At 38.2% G+C, this 23,549-nt stretch overlaps 1 pseudogene; it reads left to right on the top strand.

Annotated features, from left to right (window-relative positions):
- Positions 1 to 23,227, top strand: LOC120152727 (annotated as a pseudogene).
- The last annotated feature ends 322 nt before the right edge of the window (positions 23,228 to 23,549 follow it).

Below are 23,549 nucleotides of genomic sequence, written 5' to 3'. Positions count from 1 at the left end.
AGCACGAACCCTAAATCTCTCCATCCCCCTTTTTCTGTCTTCCAAAATTCAGAGCCAGTTTTTCAAAAAAGAAAAAAAAACAAAATTCAGAGCCAACAAGTTGCATCGACCATAAAATCACTGAATGAATGCTCAAATATCAATAGAAATTTTGATTATTTTTTCTATAGACAGAGAGATTTAAACCTTCTTTGTTCTTTCGGCGTAACAGAGGAGAGAAATGCCGTTGCCGAGGTACCAGATAAGGAATGACTATAACTTGGCCGATCCGGAGCTATATAGAGCTTCCGAAAAGGATGATCCGGAGGCTCTACTTGAAGGCGTCGCCATGGCTGGCCTTGTTGGTGTTTTGCGCCAGCTCGGTGACCTTGCCGAGTCAGTTTCTCTCTTTTTTAAAAAAAATTTTTGGGCGGTGGGGGGCTCTTTTTGGTTTTAGCTTTAGTTTTTACTTTGAATTTTGCGGTTTAGGAGCTGATTTCCTTTTCCCGACGGTACATGTTATCATTTTGCAATTCAATTTCCTAGAAAATACACAGGCATTACAATTGTTAATAATAAGAGGATTTGATTTAATCATATGCATAACATGCAACTCATAGATTTGGGTGTTCTTGCGGATCTGGTCTTGATCTTGGCAAGGATGTTCAAATTTCCTCTTTAAACATCTATAGATACTATAATTTCATTAACACGCTCCAATTTCACGCTTTAATATGAGCTTGTTTTGTATCTTCAACTTTTTGATTCTATGATTCAAGTTCTGTAAAGTGATTATATTTTATTCCATTGCAATTCTATTTTCCCCTTATAGCTAGTGTTTGATGGACCAACAAATTATTATTGCTCTAAACCAGCTATATACAAGGTTTATGAGTTAAATAGTGCATATATGTATATATCTATATATAAATAGGGATGAAAATTTACCCCTTTTTGCATGAATTCAGTTTCTGTTAACAGTAATCTTTCTGATAGAGTTGAAGACTGGTCAGTGATAAGCAAATTGTATTCAATAAAGTAAACAAATAAATTAATATTGAAGGAAAGGATGATTTTTTATTATAAATATTTATAATGTTTATATTAATCAACCCAATGTAAAGAACCCAAAAAAAAACTTTTTGGACCCCTATGAATACCTTTCTCCAGTCTGCCTTCCAGATTCTTTACAGTTAAAGAAATGAATTCCAGTTATCATTTTTTGTTTTTGTTTGCAAACTGAGATTTTTTATTTATAGCATCTTATATATTTGCTTAGCTTTTAATTTCAGGTTGGTTAAATTTTCTTGGTTGGTCAGTTCTTTTTTTTTTTTTTTAATTCCAAATTTCTTTGCTTTGAGGTCCAGGTAGAAATAACCAGAATCTTTTAAAAAGTTTTCTCAATAATACTGAACTGGAAATTATTTTCAGCTATTTGAATCCTAGACGTGCTTGAAATTTTCTTACCTGATTATGTCACCATTTTTCGCCCAAAAGCGTTGGTTTTGTTATGTTCAACGTTTTCTGGTTTGTGGTAATTGTGCTCTGGCATCACTGATTTAGAAGTTGTAATTCAGAATTCTATTTTAATTAATGTATACCAACTTTTATTTATTAAAAGAAACACTTCCATGATATGAGTTGCAATATTGCATCATGAGGATTTATCTATAGACCTGGATTGACTGTATGAGTTAGTGAGTGCCACATTTAACATGAATTTATATTTGAGTTGCTGAACTTTGGTAGCAAATTTGAAGTTTTTTTTTAGCTTTCCACTCGCCTGGTTTTAAATTTCTTTTCCTCATGATTGATAAAGGTTTGCTGCTGAGATATTCCATGACTTGCATGAGAGGTAATGTCAACTGCTGCAAGGGGACATGGTCTAATGGTTCGAGTCCGACAGCTTGAGGCAGAGTTCCCTTCTTTGAAAAGCCATTTTATCACAAACCGATCATTCATTGTTCTTTACTAATGAAGGTTACATTCAACAACTCATTTTTACATGATCATGCTATTATATTTATGTAAATGTCTTTAAAAGGTGTTTTTATTCACTATTTTACTATTTTTCATGGTTTCTGTTGTCATTTCTTATTTCAATGGGACACTTTGGCATGTGTTGGTTTCTTATGCTTTTATATCTTTTGTCTATGGTTGCCTTATTGGCAATATACTATCTATACTTTCTGAAAAACGTGACCTTAGTTTCAAGGGGTTGAGTGTCTGGTACTCTGGTTCTTATATTATGGTTTTCTTATATTATGGACATAACTATTACGAGTTTCCGCTGATTAAGGAGCTTCTCTATAAACTCCTTTAATCAAGAAGGGGGATTTTAAAGAGGCCTTCAATTCTTATAAAAAAAAAACTATTACGAGTTTCATTTTCCATTTGTGATCACCATCTACAGGAAAAGGAAGGTTTGTTTATCTAATGGAAAACCCAAAGATGTACTTTTTCATGACATTGTCCAACCACAATTTTTCATGAGATGTATGCATGGATGTTTGTGCTCCCATAAACACATGTTTGATATGCAAGAAGAATGAATAGGAACAGTGATCATTGCATTTGATTAATGATTTTTATTAGTTCTGAAGTAGAACATTGAAGTTTTCATGCACAAGGTGCAATCTGCTAAACTGTTCGATAAATGTATTATCTTTTGTAGGTGTTTACTGGCACCCTAATCTGCAGACTAGACATAATCTGATCAGTAGTGGGGACTTACCTTGTTGTGTGCTGGATTCTTATGAGGAATGTCGGGGCCCTCCACGGTTATTCCTTTTGGACAAGTAAGATTTCCTCTTAGGTCTCAAGTATGGTAAATTTTTTTGAAAGGAAATTCCATTCAACTGATGAATATTCTAATATTTTCTTCCAGATTTGATGTTGCGGGTGCTGGGGCATGTTTAAAGCGTTACAGTGATCCATCATTCTTTAAAGTAGAAACAACTTTCCCTGGAATTGAACCAATAGAAGGTCAGAGGGAGAAGAAAGCCCGCAAAGTGAAGGTATGAAAAAATTTAAAAATAGTAATAAAACAAGAAATTTGAGTCATATTTTTATGAGAAAATAACTTCAGTGACCAAAAATCTCATATAATATACGATTTTAACCAACTTTTTCCGGATTTGCCAAAATGATCAACAAAATCGCAATACAATCGCTAATTCGCAACGCGATCTCCATTATCGCAAATTCGCGTTGCATTTCGCGTTGCGATAGTTGGAAATCGCGTTGCGATGGTATACAATGTCGTTGCGATTTTCCCAATTCGCAATGCGAATAAGTAAATCGCAACGCGAATTGGGAAAATCGCAATGCGATACTGACTATCGCAATGCGATACTTACTATCGCAATGCGATAATACAAAATCGCAACGAGATACTGACTTTTGCAACGCGATTCTGACTTTCGCAACGCGATTTACATAGCGCCATTCGTATTAACGCGTATTTTTTTTTTCAAATTCCAAACACAAATTTTTTCTTAATAAATCGGAAACTGAACCGTCTACAGTAATCGCAACTCATAACCTCAAACCCAAAAACACAACACTCAGTCTCATCTCCATCTCTTACTCTCTACGGCGAAATCCGTCCCCATCTCCGAAGATTTCCGTCCCCATCGCCGGCGAAATCCCTCACAACCATTCACAGTCAAAAATCCCTCACAATCATTCAGAAATAGAAAATCAACCTCCGAGGGTTAGTTTTTTTATTTTTATTTTAAAATTTTTGCATTATTTTAGGTTTTTCATATTGAGATTGATGATAAGTTTACTGGTAATTTCAATAATAGATTAACCATTTCACTTAGATTTCTTATTAAATTCATTCGATTGCTGCCAATACTGCTAAACTGTTTAGCCTGTGAAGTTAGTATTTGTCTTTGCTTTGTCTTTTGGTTGATGTAATGCAGAAGAAGAATAGTTTCGAGAATGAAAATCGCAACGCGGAAATAACTATCGCAACGCGAAATAAAAATCGCAACGCGAAGTCATTTCCGCGTTGCGATTCTCATTATCTCGTTGCGATTGTCTGGTCGCGATAGTCATTTCGCGTTGCGATAGTCATTTCCGCGTTGCGATAGTCATTTCCGCGTTGCGATTCTCATTATCTCGTTGCGATTTTCTTTTCAACCAAAAGACAAAAACAGTGTTGCAAATTTTAGTTTCAAGAATAACTACTATTTATGTTTATTGTTTTGTTTTTGGTATATCTTGACAGTGTAATTTTGGTATATCTAACTTGGTATGTTTATTGTTTTTTGTAGAAATTTTTTTCGGCTTCATTGACATTAAGGAATAAAGTTAGCCTAGCCACTACAATTGCTTCGAAGCTTTCACTTGCACAAAGAAAATTGTTTGAAGAAACCTGCTTCGGGCCATGGCTGAGAGTACAGTATCCGGGTGGAGATGCTAGTTTGACCCATTTGTGGCTTCAGACCATGACTAGCGATCTACCCGACAGTATACAACGTGGTGAGGAAGAGATATGGTTTCATTTTCTACCGGCGTATACTTGTTTTGGGCGGAAGGAGTTCTGCTTAATCACTGGTCTACGATTCGGACACGATGATGTAGGCCGGTACACTCGTCATATCACCCGCCCATCATGGTTATCCAGGGTTTTTCCTGATGAGTCAATAGAGAAGCCGAACTTACACGTCGACGACATGAAGAAATTGTTTAATAAGAAAGATGGTTTTACTCGGATGAATGATGTCGATGTTGTCCGAGTATGCTTTCTACTACTTTTGTATGCCGGTTTTTTAGACAGAGAGGCCAGACAACCTATTCCTCAGGAGCTAATATTATTGGTAGAGGACCTAAATGCATGGAATCTGTTTCCGTGGGGTTCGTATATATGGAAAGCTACCTGGACTAAGTTGTCGTTTGCCTTTGATGACCGCAAAAGTTTGCGGGGCGATGGGTCGAAATACACTTTGTCAGGCTTTCCCCAGCATGCGGACATATGCATTAAAATCCTCAGATGATATTCCTAGGGCTATTTCCTGGAATAGGAAACGTATGTTGGATTGGGAAGACTTAATACCATATGCGACAATAAATAATGTAAGTTAACACAAATACTATTATATATAAACAAGTTATTAATAGTAGACGTTTAACTTTGTTTTAGTTTTTTATATTTTAGGAGGCCAACACTCCATTAATGAGATTGACACCACGGAGGCTGAGCTTGCCACTGATTGGTGGCAAGCTAGTCAGCGTTTTTTTGATGGCACGAATGATGAGCAGCCTCCACTTCCTCCACTTCGAGAGCCATCACCTCACCCAGAGTCATCACTTGATCGACCCGACTATACACCTCTACAACGAGAGCCATCACCTATCCCGTCACATCATCGAGTCTCTTCTCCACCATCACCTCATGATAGGCGACCGACAAAGATGTCACGACTTCTATCTCCCTGTTCTCCACCTCCACGGGATGAGTCAAGGGAGTTACGTGATGAGGTAAATGCCTTGCGTGAGGAGATCGGTACTTTACGCGATAACGATGGTGCATGGCGTGTGGAGGTGTCTACTTTACGTGGTGAGGTTGCCGCTCTACGTGAGATGGTAGTATCGTTGCAGAATGAGGTTCATACTCTACGCAACGAGGTAAGTTTAAGTTTTTTCATATTTAACTTAATGATAAATTTACTCGTAATTTCACTTAAATTAACCATTTCACTTAGATTGCTTAGTAAATTTATTTGGTTGCTGCCAAAACTGCTAAACTTTTTACTTTAACACTGTGAAGTTAGTATTTGTCTTTGTTTTGTCTTTTGGTTAAAAGTTTGAAATATATTTATCTTTGTTTTCACTGTTTAAATATCATGTCTGTTTATTTACTGATATTTGTATTTTTATTTAGCGGACCGATAAGGTGGATGCTTTACGTCGGGTTTTTCTTGCACGACAGAGTTCACGCATTAGACGGCGTGCACGTGCTATTAAGTCTCCGTATACCCCAATAGTGCGAAGACACCGCAAGAAGAAGCCCGACTCGCCTATCATCCCTCAAGAGTCCACTCCTATCGTTGAAGAGGCCCCTATCATTCCTCGAGAGTCCCCTCCCACCGTTCAAGAGGCCACTGTCATCGTTGAAGAGGTCCCTCCCACCATTCAAGAGCCCGATTCACATGGCGTCATATGTAGGATTCTTGAGAAACCCTCTGACGTGTCGGACATGATGGATTCAAGTTAGCTCTCGTATGAGTTACCGGCCAGTACCATACCAGTATCTGAAGAGGAGAGGAAACAACTACCGGACACAATTCTGGATAACACCCTTTGGGCTAAGACCGTAGTTGATTTTTATCTACATGAGCGAAGCCAGGGGTGTTTCACTGACATATGCAAGCTCAATGATGATATCTATTTGTTGCTTGATCGGTCTTGGTGGGGCATATTATTAGGGGTCGAAGACAATGGCTATTTCGATGGAGGGGTAAGTCTTATATTTTTCTTATATTTTCATTTGATTATTTTTTTGTAAATTTATGTAAGTTACTAATATATGTATTTTTTTGTAAAACAACATATCGATGCTTGGGTGTCACGTCTTCTAATAATTAAGAAACTTAAAGAAAATAAAAGAAATACACGGTATATAATTATGCCGACGTCTTTTAACGCCGTTCACTTGAAGAATCAACGAGATGAATCATTTACGTCGGGCAATGGACAAGCTAAACTTTATTCTGCATGGTGGGAGGTCGATAAGGTTAGTGTTTATTTTAGATTGAGTTTAAAAGTATTCATAAATAAGTGCGCAAATAAATGAATTATTACTTATGATTGCAGGTGTTTATCCCTGTTTTGGAATGTAACCATTGGCTTCTCGTCGAGCTTCAGATCCCATCCCTTAAGGCAATAGTATATGACAGCATGATAAATTACATATCATTGGCTGATTTAAGAGATATTATAAAGGGATGAAGCTCTTATTTGGCAAAATACTTGGATGCGATAAATTATTGTACTCGTTCTGGAAACAAGAAGCCAAAGAAGCTCAATATTACAGTTAGCATAGACGAGAGCGCACCACAACAAACGAAAGGACCCAGAGGGGATTGTGGTCCTCTCGTATGCTTGGCGTTGGACCGTTTGATCACAGGAAGTATAAAGTATCTACCTCCCACCGATATAGATAGAGCTGCAGTAGGCTTGTGGTTTCGACATTATATGGCTAGATCGATATATACGAGACGTTGCCTACCTGCATCCGCGTTATAAAAATGTCTATAAACAATTGGTATGTTTATAGGCTTGTGGTTTGAAAATGTTCGGTTAATTACCTAGAATTCAATAATTTGCTGTTTGTAGGTTTTAGATGTGTAGAAAGTGTTGTTTGAGCAAATGTTTGGTTTATGCAGGTTAATCTCAGAAGTGAGCTGCGTGAAAATGATATATGGCTGCAAAAGTTGATTCAATAGTAGAAGTGTTATTTTCTCTAATAATTATTGCTTATTTTTTGATTGTTTAATTGATTTGTAAAAGGTGATTTGTAAAAGTTGATTTGTTTAATTGATGTTAACATAATTCTTATTTGTGTTTGTTTAATTGATTGAAATGTAATGGTTGATTTTGTTGATTTCAATCTGCATTATGTTGAAGGCAAAAAGTACTATCGCAATGCGAAATGAAAATCGCAACGCGAAAATGAAAATCGCAACGCGAAATTAAATTGTGTTGCGATTTTCATTTCGGATTGCGAATCACTCGTTGCGATTTTCATTTCGCATTGCGAAATTAGCGTTGCGATTTTCATTTCGCATTGCGATTCTCTCGTTGCGATTTTAATTTCGCATTGCGATAGTAATTTCCGCGTTGCGATGTACATTAAGATGATTACCTATTAAGTGATAACAACTGGAACAGATCATAGCAATTTTCAAACTCAAGTTACTAATACATGCCTAACTGAAAATGTTAAAAGTTCACACATAAAATCTACATAATACACGTTTGCATTTAAAAATCACCTAAGTTAACAGTCCCAAAAGGTGAAGCCAGTTGTGATTGGGATTTTAAAGATGATTGCGATTTTGATTGCCTTTTTCTTGACACCATATGAGCTTTGGATTTTGATTATGATCCATATTTTGGTAGAGGAAAAGATGATTGTGATGGCACTGGTGATCCACATGTCAACCTTGTATGACCACTTTCCTTGCACCGACTACATGTCGATCTCTTCTTCTCTTCACCCTTAGACGGTATACGATCGTGACTTTTTGGTCGGTCAGGTAGCCTTCTGTCCATGGCTGGTGGCAAAACTGTTTGTAAGTCATCTGGTATGTCCCACTCAGAAGGATGTGAAATAGGGTAGACAATCTCGGCATAAGTCTGTCGATATACTTCTGTAGTGTAGCAATCCATAGCGTATGTGCTTGAATCATCTTGGTTTAGATGAAGAGCAACTTTTATAACATGGCCACATGGATAACCAGATGTTTTCCATTTCATACAACTACACGTCCTTGCATTTAGATCGACAAGCCCATTTAATTTATTATCCAGTACTTCAAACAAAGTGTTTGAACATGGTTCAACTCTCCATGACGTTGACTTCACAACACGTTTCGTTATCTTTTTTTCAGTCCATGGTGTAACACGATGTTCCAATGTTCCTGTAAATTTAAATAAATAATATTTAGTAAAATATATGATAAGTTACGAATTCAAAGAAATAATACCTACATGGTTTCTTTTCTTGTAGTACCACTGTTGAATAGAGGCTCGAAAAAACTCCATTAACATAGTAATGGGTAATTTCCGGGAATGACGACTTAGAGCGTTAATTGATTATGCACTATTAGACGTCATGAAACCATATCTTGCTCCAAGTTGATGTACTCTTGACCATCTTTCAAACCCGACATCTTCTAGTGTTTGAGCACACTGAGGCAAAACACGTCTTAAACAGTTTATATGCTTATTGAAATCCACTTCCCGATAAGCCTTTACAACCTTCCAGTATGTCCATTTGTGCTTTTTTATACCAGCAGACATTGATTTTAGATTTCTATACAAATGAACACCACAAAGTCCATGAAAAGCATCTGGGAAACACCTTCTAACAGCGTTGTCAATTGAGTTTGCCCTATCGGATATGATTGTCAGATTGCTAATAGAACCTATGCAATCCCTAAGATGCCCCATAAACCATGTCCATGAATCAGAGGTTTCAGATTTGCCACCCCGTAAGCTATTGGCAATATCCCATTGTTAGCATCCATGGCTACTGCTAATAAGTTTACTCCAAGGTATCGACCTTTCAAATGTGCTCCGTCAACTATAATAACTGGGCGCATGCAAGTAATAAACGAACGAATCTACAAAATAATATACACAAGAATATAATCATTTAAATGTGAAATGCATGTAACTAACAGAAATGAGTCAACAGAATTATTGATTTACTAACCGCAGCACCAATGGCGATAAACAGCAACTCAAAGCGTCCATCTCTATCTGTTTTGATATGAGTTACCGACCAGGATTTTTCAGCTTTAAATTGTGACAATAAGCCGGCAGTTGGGCAAACGATGCTTCTGGCGACCCCCTCAACAATTCCAAGGCATAACATTTGGCTCTCCAAGCTTGAGAATATGATATACTAATCTTGAACCGAACATTCATGTTAGTCATAATTTCATGTCCCCGATATACCCTGCCATTCAAAAACATTAACTCAGCCAGAAAACTACCCAACACTTTTTTGTTTGCCTGTCTATGGTGAGGAAAAACTTGGGTTCTTGAACATGTATGTTTATCAATAAAAGTCCTAACTTGAAACATTGCGCAATCTTTTATCCTCTTTGCAATCATACGCCACGTACAGTTTTTGTCAATCGTACACCTTGTTTCGAAACGATCTTTGCTTGATTTGTTAACTTTTAGTTGATAGCCATCTTCCACACATTTCGTATACAAAGCTATTTTCAAGTCTTCCTTTGTATCAAAACAATCATCTTTCTTGATACGAATAACTTTTGTGTAACAATCAACTGCTTTCTTTGCCAACTCTTCTTCCGGTAACTGAAGTAATTCTGGCATATTCCAGTTATACTCCCGTGGCATTTTCTTTTCTTCGGTGACTTTTTCTTCTTCTTTTTTCTTCTTCAGGATTATATGAATTACAGAATGGATGTTCAACATTCATTCACAGTCGTAACTTCCTCCTCATTATCATCAACAACATCTTCCTCGGCAACGGGTGTTTCATCATCAAATTCAGGTATTGACCAATATCAAAATCATTACACGCAGGTCTGTTTCTTCTTCTGAAACATCATCAAAATCCGTGTATTGACCAATATCAAAGTCCGGGTATTGACCAAGATCAAATTTCGAATACTGACTAGTACTCACAATTTTTTCTCTTGGCTCATCATCGTCTAATTGGTCAATACGAAACCGGAATTTGGTGCTGAAAGTTGATTTGGATTTGGATTAGAGAAAGGCTGTGGGTTTTGAGACCCACTTAGTTGATTACTACCCGCTACTGACCCAACAATACTACTTCTAGGTTCAACAACATACAATGTAACATCATCACTTGAAACATTAATGTAAGCCATGAATCGTTCAACATATTCATTGTCGGTTAACAAATAAACTTTACAATTTCTCTGATAAGATAGCCTAAATCCACTTAGAGGCTCTAATTCAATTTCTTGAAACACGTAACATTAGGGTTTCATAAGTAACTTCTTTAATGACAGTTTTAGTTGAATATTCATGGGTAAGGCATATATTGTAAAACACCATGAATATTCTCCCATGACCCCCAAACACAAAATCTATCCAAACATGATCAACATTAGATGATTTCATGGTTGTAACTATACAAACGAGATGCGAAACTAAGACCTGTTGCCGGATGGGGAAGGATGTCGTTGGATATTGAAACGGATGTCGCCGGAGAGAGTGATAGATGGAGATGGAATGAGTTGCGATTTAGGGATTTAGGTTATGTTGTTGCTGCTGCGTATATATACATACATACACAAAAAATTTGGCTTGCGAAACTAAAACCTGTTGCGAACTTTGAAACTCGCATTGCGATTCTGTATTATCTCGTTGCGAAAGTCAGAATCGCGTTGCGAAAGGCAATCATTTGACCATCGCAATGCGAAATGCAAATCGCAACGATAGAATCGCAATGCGAAATGAAAAAGGCAACGAGGATTAACATGCATAAACTTTTAACAATTATTATTGAATTCTAGGTACTTAACCAAACATTTTCAAACCAAAAAGAGTATATATGTTAACAAAACTTGCATTATGTGTTTTATGTGTGCACTTTTAACATTTTCAGTTAGGCATGTATTAGTAACTTGAGTTTGAACATTGCTATGATCTGTTCAGTTGTCATCACTTATTAGACATTCATTTGACTATCGCAACGCGAAAATGGCTATCGCAACGCAAAAATAGTTATCGCAACGAGAAAATCGCAATGCGAAATGAAAATCGCATTGCGATTTTCTCGTTGCGATTTTCATTTCGCATTGCGATTTTCTCGTTGCGATAACCATTTCGCGTTGCGATAGCCTGTTTTGCCTTCAACATAAAGCAGATTGAAAATCAACAAATCAACTATTAACTTGAGTTTGAACATTGCTATGATCTGTTCAGTTGTCTCACTTATTAGACATTCATTTGACTATCGCAACGCGAAAATGGCTATCGCAACGCGAAAATGGTTATCGCAACGAGAAAATCGCAATGCGAAATGAAATTGCATTGCGATTTTCACGTTGCGATTTTCATTTCGCATTGCGATTTTCTCGTTGCGATAACCATTTCGCGTTGCGATAGCCTGTTTTGCCTTCAACATAAAGCAGATTGAAAATCAACAAATCAACAATTACATTTCAACACAAATTATGTACACATCAATTAAACAAATCAACATTTACAAATCATCTTTTACAATCAATTAAACAATCAAAAATAATAATAATTCTTATTTCTTCATCAATTATTGAATCAATGAATCAACAACTTTGTGACCCCGTACATCCATTTCACGCAGCTCACTTAAGGATTAACCTGCAGAAACCAACATTTGCTCAAACAAGACTTCCTACACATCTAAAACCTACAAACAGCAAATTATTGAATTCTAGGTACTTAACCAAACATTTTCAAACCAAAAGGAGTATATATGTTAACAAAACTTGCATTTGACTTACCAATTAATAATGGACACTTTCATAACGCGGATGCAGGTAGGCAGCGTCTCGAATATATTGCTCTAGCCATATAATGCCGAAACCACAAGCCTACTGCAGCTCTATCTCTATCGGTGGGAGGTAAAAACTCTGTGCTTCCCGTCGTCAAACGCGCCAAGCAAAGGCATACGAGAAGACCACAATCCCCTCTGGCTCCCGGCGATTGCTGTGGCGCGGTCTCGTCTCTGACAACTGTGACATTGAACTTCTTTGGCTTCTTGTGTCCAGAATGACTCCAATACTTAATCCCATCCAAGAATTTAGCCAAATGAGAGCTCCATCCCTTGAAAATATCTCTCAAATCAGACAGTGATATGTAATTGATCATGCTATCATACACTATTATCTTCAGGGATGGGAGCTGAAGTTGGACGAGAAGCCAGTGACGACGTTCCAAAACAGGGATAACACCTGCGATCATAAGTAATAATTCATTTATTTGCGCACTTATTTATGAACACTTTTAAAAAATTTAAAAACTAAACACTAACCTTATCGACCTCCCACCATGCAGGATAAAGTTTAGCTTGTCCATTGCCCAACAAAAATGATTCATCTCGTTGATTCTTCAAGTGAACTGCGTGAAAAGCCGTCGCATTATTGTATATAGCGAATTTTTTTATTTTTCCTAAGCTTCCTTATTATTAGTAGACGTGACACCCACGCATCGATATGCTGTTTTACAAAAATACATATATTAGTGAATTACATTAATTTTTAAACAAATTAATCAAAATCATATATAAGACAAATATAAGACTTACCTCCCCATCCAAATAGCCACTGTCTTCAACCCCTAATAGCACACCCCACCAAGACCGATCAAGCAACAAAAACATTTCATCGTTGAGTTTGCTGATGTCAGTGTAACACCCTTGGCTCCGCTCATGTAGATAAAAATCAACTGCGGTCTTAGCCCAAGGGTATTATTATCCACAATTGTTTCCGGTAGTTGTCTCATCTCCACTTCAGATACCGGAAGGGTACTAGCCGGTAACTCATACGAGAGCCAACTCTCATCCATCATGTCCGGAACCGGTGGGGGTTTTTCAATACTTCGATATATTACCCCATGTGAATCGGGCTCTGGAATGGTGGGAGGGACCTCTTCAACGATGACAGTGGCCTCTTGAACGGTGGGGGGGGGGAATCTTGAGGGAGAATAGGGGCCTCTTGAACGATTGGAGGGGACTCTTGAGGGATGACCGGTGAGTCGGGCTTCTTCTTGCGGAGTCTTCGTACCATTGGGGTGAACGGAGACGTAATAGCACGTCCACGCCGTCTGATGCGTGAACTCCGTCGTGCAAGGAAAACCCGACGTAAAGCATCCACCTTATCCGGCCGCTAAAAAAAAATTAATACATAAATCAGTAAATAAACAGACATGATATTAAACAAAGACAAATATGTTTCAAACTAGCATTGTATTCACTCAAATCATTATTCTATCATAGTTCACAAAATGCTCAGATAACATTCCAGAAGTAAGCACTTATATAAACATTAAAAGGACAACATATAAACTTCCAGAAGAAGAATAGTTTACTTTCGCAACACGAAACTTAAAATCGCAACGCGAAATGACTATCGCAACGCGGAAATGGCTATCGCAATGCGAAATGAAAATCGCAACGACAAAATCGCAACGCGAAATGAAATCGCAACGACAAAATCGCAACGCGAAACACAAATCGCATTGCGATTTTCATTTCGCGTTGCGATTTTGTCGTTGCGATTTTATTTCGCATTGCGATTTTGTCGTTGCGATTTTTATTTCGCATTGCGATAGCCATTTCCGCGTTGCGATAGTCATTTTCGTGTTGCGAAAGTAAACTATTCTTCTTCTGCAAATTGAAACTTGAATGGATTGCATTACTTCAACCAAAAGACAAAAACAAAACCAAAAACAAATACTAACAAAAACAGTTTAGCAGTATTGGCAGCAACCGAATGAATTACGAGTATGAAAAATCTTAAACTTACCTCGTTGCGTAGAGTATGAACCTCATTCTGCAACGATGCTACCATCTCACGTAGAGCGGCTACCTCACCGCGTAATGTAGACACCTCAACACGCCATGCACCATCTTCTTTGCGTAAAGTACCGACCTCCTCACGCAAGGCATTGACCTCATCACGTAACTCCCCTAACTCATCCCGTTGAGGTGGAGAACAAGGAGATAAACGTCGTGGCATCTTTGCCGGTCGCCTATCTTGCGGTGATGGTGGAGAAGAGGCTCGATGATGTGACAGAATAGGTGATGGCTGTCGTTGTGGAGGTGTATAGCCGGGTCGATCAGATGATGGCTCTGGGCGAGGTGATGGCTCCCGAAGTGGAGGATGCTCATCAACCGTTCCATCAAAAAAACGCTTACTAGCTTGCCACCAATCAGTGGCAAGCTCAGCTTCCGTGGGTGTCAGCCTCTGTAGAGGAGTGTTGGCCTCCTAACAATATAAAAGCTCAAACAAAGTTAAACGTGTACTAGTAATAACTTGTTTATAAACATATGGTAGTATTTATGTTAACTTACATTATTTATTGTCGTATACCGTAGTAAATCTTCCCATTGCAAGGTCCGTTTCCTCTTCCAGGAAATAGCCCTGGGAATATCATTTGAAGTTTTTATTGCATATGTCTTCATGGCGGGAAAGGCCTCAAATATCCAAATCTACAAACAATATAATAACAAACATTAGTAATTGTTAAATAATTACTTATAATTTTGGAAACATCATATAAAAATTCTTACCTTAAAGGCCCAAATAAAGCTTGTCAAAGTGTATCTGGAACCATCGCCATGCAAACTTTTTCGATCATCCAAGGCAGACGATAACTTATTCCATGTAGCTTTCCATAAATACGAGCCCCACGGAAACATGTTCCACGCATTTAGGTCTTCTACCAATTTGATTAGATCATTTGGAATAGGTTGTCTGGCCTCTCTGCCTAAAAAGCCGGCATGCAAAAGAATTAGAAGGCATACTCGGACAACGTCGACGTCATCCATCCGAGTAAAACCATCTTTATTATTCAAAAATCTTGTCAGGTCTTCTACGTGTAGACTCGGCCTCTTCAGCTCAGGAAAAACCCGGGATAGCCATGATGGGCGGGTAATGTGTCTAGTGTACCGACCTACATCATCGTGTCCGAAGCGTAGACCGGTGATTAAGCAAAACTCCTCCCGCCCAAAACACGTATACGCCGGTGGAAAATCAAACCATATCTCTTCATCACGACGTTGTATAGTCTCTGGTAGATCGCTAGTCATGGTTTGAAGAAACATGTGTGTCAACATCGCATCTCCACCGGGATGTTGTACTTTCAGCCATGGCCCGAAGCATGTATCCTCAAACATTTTTCTTTGTGCAGGTGAAAGCTTCGACGCAATTGTTTTGGCCAGGCTGACTTTATTTCTCAAGGTCAATTGAGCTGAATAAAAGTTCTACAAAAACAATAAACATACTAAATTAGATATACCAAAAACTACACTGTGAAGATATACCAAAAACAATAATAAACATAAATAGTAGTAGTTTATTCTTCAAACTTAAATATGCAACACTGTGAATTTCGTATTTGTCTTTGTTTTTTGGTTGGAGTAATGCAATTCATTCAAGTTTCAATTTGCAGAAGAAGAATAGTTTCTGAAAATGAAAATCGCAACACGAAAATGACTATCGCAACGAGAGAATCGCAACGCGAAACTAAAATCGCGTTGCGATTTGCATTTCGCGTTGCGATTCTTGGTTGATTTAATAAGCAATCTAAGTGAAATGGTTAATCTATTATTGAAATTACCAGTAAACTTATCATCAATTTCAATATGAAAAACCTAATAATAATGCAAAAATTTCAAAAAGAAAATAATTAAAAAAACTAACCCTCGTTGGTTGATTTGGTTGATTTTCCATTTCTGATTGTGGGTGACTCTGAGAGATGGAGATAGATTTCGCCGGAGATGGGGACGGATTTCGTCGGAGATGGGTGAGAGTGAGAGATGGAGATGGGACTGAGTTGTGATTTTAGGTTTTAGGTTATGAGTTGCGATTACGGGATATACTGTGGACAGTTCAGTGTTCCAATATATTAATATTCATGTTTGGAATTTAAAAATAAATAAAATACTTGGCCAGGATACTAATGGCGCTTTGAAAATCGCATTGCGATTATGTATTATCGCGTTGCGAAAGTAAGTATCTCGTTGCGATTTTTTATTATCGCATTGCGATAGTCAGTATCGCATTGCGATTTTCCCAATTCGCGTTGCGATTTACTTATTCGCATTGCGATTTTCCCAATTCGCGTTGCGATTTACTTATTCGCATTGCGAATTGGGAAAATCGCAACGATACTGTAGATCATCGCAATGCGATTTTCAACTATCGCATTACGAAAATGCAACGCGAATTTGCGATGATGGAGATCGCGTTGCGAATTAGCGATCGCATTGCGATTTTGTTGGTCATTTTGGCAAATCCGGAAAAGGTTGGTTAAAATCGTATATTATATGGGATTTTTGGTCACTGAGGTTATTTTCTCTATTTTTATTCCTTTTTTGTTTTTGCTTTTTTTTTTTGGGTGAGGGGAGTACTAGAGGAGGCCATATATGATCCATTGACAATGCCATATTTCTATTGAGAGATGAAGATTCCCTGCTTTGAGCGTGTCACCTCAATGCCTAGGAAGAATTTCAATTTTCCTAATTCTTTCATGTCAATAACCTTCAAAAGACATTCATTTAAGTTCTTCATTCCTTCAGTAAAAGCATCCATATATACTAAAAGTTTTGTAACCTTTACAAAGTTAAAGAAAAGGTGTGATTACATTGACTTTGCTTATGCCCCAATGAGATCATTGACTTGGTAAACCTCCAAAACCAGGGCTCGTGGAGACTTTGAGCTCAGAAAGAGCTTTCTTCTATCTACACACCATTCCCTTAGATTCAACCATGAGGAACTTCCACGTAAATTTCATCTTCAAATCACCATGGTCGAATACATTCTTAACATTGAACTGTTGTACATCCCACTCAAAAAGAGATGCTAAAGACAAGATTTTTTTACTGTAGTCATTGTTGCTACCGGAGCAAACGTCACGATAATTAATGTCATAGGTTTGCGTGTATCCTTTGGCCACCAGCCTTGTTTTGTACCTTTAAATGTGTCATGCGCCTTATATTTTATAGAGAACACCCATCTATATCCTACGGTTTCTTCCCACTTGGTAGTCAACTGTTTCTCATAATCTGTTCTTCCAGTAGCTGCCATTTCTGCCTTTATAACATCCTCCACCTCTCATTACCTAATGCCTTAGGGTTTTTGGTATGGGTATTGTATGGAGATTGATTAGAGAAGTTTCATGGTTTTGAGATAAGTTTTGGTAGGACATGTAAAGGTATATTGGATGTTTAGTATAGGACATAGGTTCTTGTTCCCTTCCTAAGTGCAATGGATGAGTCTTCTTTGGTGTTTGAGTTCTCATTTATGGTTCAATGGCTTATCATTTTGTTTGGACTTTGGAGGTGATTTGGGTCAGTGAGAGCTTGAGTAAGAGAATCTGCTTGGAAACAACTTTTGGTGAGAAAGCTATAGTACGAATGGGAGATTGTACCTATACTGGTTGAGAAGTTGGTGTCTTCTTCCTTGAATAAACCTGCAATGAATATTACTTTGATTGTTCATATCTCTCATCATAATTGACCTGTTTGTTTCAGTGTCTAGCTTAGGTGTACTCTCAGCCGGGCCTTTAGTTTTCCTTTCTGGTGTATTTAGGATTCATTAAACCTTTTTGTATCCTAGGTTCTGGTTTGACTACAGTTTTATAGGCTCGATTGGATGTTTAGTCCTCGATAGGATCTTTGAACCCTTGTACTTTTTTGCGGAGTTTAATAAATTGAGGTACTCTTTTCCTCCTTCCAATGTTCGTTGAGATACTCTCTTGTATTTCAACGGATATGAAGGGGATTTTTAATGAGAACTCCCTTATTAAAAAAAAACTCCTTAAGAACAAGCTTATACATACTTAGGAACAAGTGTTAACTGGAAAGATGTAGATTTGGAAAAAATAATCAGGAAGGAGAGATGTATTCATATTGTTATCTTCAATCAAAGTCTCCCCTGAAGATAAATAGGCTGAAATAAAGGAGTCACCTTCAACAATAGTAACATTAGCACTAATAATTTTTTTAGAAGGCGGGTGATAGCATTTATAACCTTTTTGTGTAGATGAGTATCCCATGAATATGCATTTAATATAGCACACAGATCTAATTTTTCCTTAAGATGAGAATGAACATGAACAAACGCAATAACACCCAACAAGGAATTATCCCAAGATTCCCAAGACTTATCCCTTTTTATCATAAAATACTCCTAACAACAAGAGTTCTACACGGCTGATTCTAACAAGCAGCACTTCATATCTCGCACCCTACTCCATTGAGATGCACCTTTTTGTATTGGGGTGACCTCCACAAATTATATTCATTCAACTATTGATTAACTTTCTTCTCATCTTTATTCCATTCGTTTTCCGGCAACTTTTTGGTGCATCATTGTTTTAGTGATCAGTTTTCAATTTCCTTTCTATGTTTGGCTGGGTGCGTTACATGGAATACAAGCGTGTGTCCATACAGTTTCTTATATTGTATTTCTTGCAGAAAAAAGGATCACGCTGGAGGAATGAAGCAACACCACAATTTGCACTGGCATCCCATGCCAAGTGAGTCTTTTCAATTCTGCATTTGTGCCTTAGCTTCTTCTATTGATTAAGCATGCATGTTTAATGTTTTAATATGGTTTGGGATTGAACTGCTTTTTGATTGTGCAGATTGCATCAGCTGTTTTTGGAGGAGCGTATTGAGAATGCATACAATGACCCGTCTGTCTTGTAAAACTAAAAAGAAGACAACTGAAAGAATCTTCACTTGATCCAAAATCTGGAAAGCTACATGGAGAAATTCTTGGAGACTTCTTCCCCGGAGCATAAAGCCATTAACAAAACCACTGGTTTTCTACAACCTCTGATGCGATGTCGGATCATTCTAGTGAATTGGATCTTGAAACACATGAGACTAATACAGTGAGTCTTGTGAAAAATTCTTCACTAGGAAAGGAAACCTCAAGTTCTTTGCCTGCCGTACAGGTCCTGAAACCTTCCATGGAAGAGTTGAATGGAGAAGTCATTGACAGAGAGATTATGGAAGTGCCTGAGCCAACAGGTAATTTTTCAGATAAAATCCCCCTTCCCCATCATAAAGATACAGTTCAAAAGAAAATAATATAGATGGAGAAGGCAGAAAGATCCAGTACAGATGGGGATCATTCTGACGACATGACCTGTGAGGTTGACAGTTACATGGATGCCCTTACAACCATGGACTATGAAAGGATACAGACATGATTGTAGATCTTATATCGACAGTGGCTCTGTAAATGGTGTAAAATGTCAAACAGGTTCGGATGTAACTAAGGGAAAGCCTGATGTCCAGGCTCGATCATCAGATTCTCAATTAGTTGGGATCTCCTCTGAATCAGATGATGGAAACAGTTCCTTCAAGAAAGGAAAATCAAGTATTTCCTACTCTAATACCATGGACAATCTGGCTGATGATATGGTGTCAGATGTGATGTAGGATCTGAAGTATCCCCTTCTGTAAAAACTTTGTTTCAGAGGTTGTTGAGGTATCATCCATCCAGCTTCCTGCACATTCAGAGATGCAATGTTCCAGTTCTGACAAGGTTTTGTCACCGAATGAATGTGGGCCTCCTGATCATCGAGAAGTATCTTCCAGTTCATGTCATGAAGATATTAATTCCACACATGTTATGTTGAATCTAGCCAACTCAATGGAAGCTTCGTTTCAGGAAAAGCAACTTGATGAACTGCCCTCTAATGTTGTTAAAACACATCCTGATTTGTCAGACAGTGATGATGGAAATATTTGGCAGGTTCTTCGGAAGTCACTGGTGCTGGTTCTTATGAGAAACAGGAGATTTCTTTGATTGTACTTTCTACTGACGAAAGCCTTCCAGTATGAGCGGGAGAACAGTGATGCATATATCTCTTCTGATGCTTTGCCATATTTTCAACACTTTACAGCTTGCTCCTGAAAAGAAATGGAAATGTTCCTTTAGATGAAGTTCTTAAAGCAAATTGTACTACAGAAAGTTGTGATGTAAGTTCAGTCAGCCAAATAATTGATTTGCAGTATCCCATTACTTCACCAATGGAGGAGCAGCTTCCTTGTTCAAACTTGGCAGAAGTAGAAAGAGATTCAGGTATTACAATACCACCTGAAGGTTCGGATGTTATGAAGGATGGAAATTTGGCTTCCAAGGCCATGATGATACCTTAGAAGCGGGCCAGAACTTGAAATGTATGATTCCAATGCTGGATAATTTAGAGTCTCGTTGCTTTAGTGAACAGAAATTTCAGACATATTACACGATAATCCTGAACTTGTGGCTGACCCAGGTAGGGGCTCCTTTCATAAAAAGGTACAACTTGTTGATCAACTGTTTGATGCTGCAGAGGCAGAAGAAACTAGGGAATTTACCTGCGGTGTGGATGCAGTGGAAGGAGATGCTCTCATTTTTATCTTCCATCTCATTGCTCTGATAGTGTGGACATCAAGGATGGTGTGAGCTTAGATGATCTGGCTACGGGAAATGTTCATGCTGAAAATATTGTAGTCTCTGCTGCTGCTGCTTGTGGTTCTGCAGATTTCAATGATGCTGTTGGTACTACATTTCAGACTTCAAATTCGATTTATCCGACAGCTGGAAATTTTATGTATTTGGAAGAGTCTCTTTCTGGTGATGCAGAGATATGTCTGGAAGAAATTGAAACCTAATGAGGTTATTTCTCAAGGATGTCTTGTAGAGTTGGAGACACAAGAAACAAATCCAGCAGATGTAGTTTCAACTTCATGCAAATCAGTCTCTCACAACTTCCAATTTAGAAGATATTCACTATTGTCTCCGGTGAACCTGCCAAAAATAGTTTGAATGTCATTCATTTGACCACTAAACCAGCTTCTTTAGAATTGAGCGATCAAGAGTCGGAATCAAAATATTTGAGTCAACTGATGGAAAGTAGAGCAGATCTGGTGTCTTCACCAACTCCTCACTTATCAGAAAAGAAACTTCTTTCAAGCAGTCCTCAGACTTCCTACAAATCAGCATGATAAGGGCAGCCTGCATATGGTTGAAGTTAATTCAAGTATCTCAAATCTCTTGTCCAACGAGATACAAACTTCTGTTACACATTCCAATGGAGGCTCTCCAAATAAACCTTTAGAGCTTTTACAACTATCAGGAGGGCAAGATAAGCAAGAAAAATCAGCTCCTATTCATCCTGCCTTCGACATGCTCCCTGAGGCAACTAAAGTTACCATGGAGGAAATGCCACCATTGCCCCCGCTTCCTCCAATGCAATGGAGGATAGGGAAATTCAGCATGTTTCTCCAGCTTCACAAAGAGAATTGATCGAACAGGGTCAAGGGTCATTACCATTATATCACAAATTGGAACTGATGGAAAAGTCAGTTAGGTTTATCAGCATTAGAGAAAGAAAATGAGCAGCCTAGAAATCGATGTTTAGCTGTAGTGGATGGTGAAGACAGGTCTAGTTGTGCATCTAATCATTTGGCCACCAACTGCATGCAGCCCCCTGATCCTTATTCGATCCACCCGCCAACAATTGATAGCAACACTAATAGCCAATTCAATGATATCTGTTTGGGTGGAAAACACTCAACCCATCTTTGCCCATAATATCTAATAGAAGCATTGGATATGATTCCAATGCTATGGATGACGATAGGGTAGAATCCAGTTACTCACTGCTGATTCCAGCTACTGATACCACTTCTAGACATATTATTGTGTCTTTGCATGAGAACAAACACATCCTCGAGACCAATTTGCACTGGATATAGGTTTGGAAGGTGGGGCATATCAGCACCCTGAGAAAAGTTCTGGGAAGAACAGGGGTATCTTACTGATATCTCTGTGCCTCCACCGATTAAGAGAGGGGCAGATACCAACCCAGATAGTGGATGTCTTTCTATAAAGTAGTACGGTTTCCAACCAAGGTAGAGGAGCAGCCACTGCAAGTTTGCTAGTTTCAGAAGGAGAATCATCGCAGATACCAGATGCCATTGTTAAGCATGGTTTGGCCTCTGCAGACGTAGAAATTGCAGAGTCAATTACAACTGTGCAGCATGATCTTTCAGCTTCAGAGGGAGTAGCAGAATGGCATCAATTATGCTTGCTGTATCACCAGTTGAAGATGAAAATTTGAATGGATTCCAACTGTGAAGCTTCCTCGACCTCGCAATCCTCTCATTGATGCTGTTGTTGCTCATGACAAAAGCAAGGTAGTTACCCTTTCATTTCGCCCATCTTTCTTTCCTCCCTTTTCAATCTGCCTTTTTTTTTTTGTAAGTAACAATTCCAATTTTGGTGCAGTTGAGGAAGGTAACCGAGCGGATGCAGCCTCCAGTCATTCCAAAGGTAGATGGAAGGGACTCATTGCTGGAACAGATACGAACCAAGGTTTGATCCAATTCTCCATTAGCATTCATTTCGTTCCTTTCTTGTAAAGAAAGACAAAAAGAAGTTTCTTAAAGTTGAAGTTGCATGTAGATTGACTGAGGGTTGTTATTTTGTTTTCTAGTCCTTCAACTTGAAGCCTGCTGTGGTTACGCGACCCAGCATTCAGGGTTCTAAAACCAACTTAAGATTAGCAGCAATTTTGGAGAAAGCCAATGCAATGCGCCAGGTTTGTGCTTGCCTTTGCCTTTCTGTCTGTCTCTTGTCGCTCTCTCTCTCTCCATTTTATGAGCATGCATGCATGCAATTCATAAAATCACATACTGTTGAAATAGGCATTGGCTGGAAGTGATGAAGATGAAGACGATGATGATGATGGTTGGAGTGACACTTGAAAAGGCACAGGCAATGGCGCTTCTGTTCGGATACTTGTTCATAATATTCTTTTCTTCCAATATCTTAAATTCTCCATCCTGTTGAATAGGAAATATATGGATGTGGTGTGTTCAGTGGTGTATTCTTTCCTCTGCATTCTCATTCTGTCAAGTGATATAATTCTGCGCTTCCTTTAACCATGTATATCACGGCACTCAGCTTTGCTGTATTATACGATAATGAATCTCATGGTTCATGGCATCATGGGTCAGCAACAGCATGTAATCAAATGCTGTGTAACAAATCCAGCGATGCGATACGATTTTATATTAGTTAAAGATGCCGAAAGGTGTAAGTTTGTTTTTTGAA

This window comes from Hibiscus syriacus, unplaced genomic scaffold (genome assembly GCF_006381635.1).
Source record: "Hibiscus syriacus cultivar Baekdansim isolate YM2019G1 unplaced genomic scaffold, ASM638163v2 tig00111095_pilon, whole genome shotgun sequence".
In the NCBI taxonomy this organism is placed as follows: Eukaryota; Viridiplantae; Streptophyta; class Magnoliopsida; order Malvales; family Malvaceae; genus Hibiscus; species Hibiscus syriacus.
The sequence above is the reverse complement of the archived record's forward strand: the minus strand, read 5'-3'. Positions and strand labels throughout refer to the sequence as shown.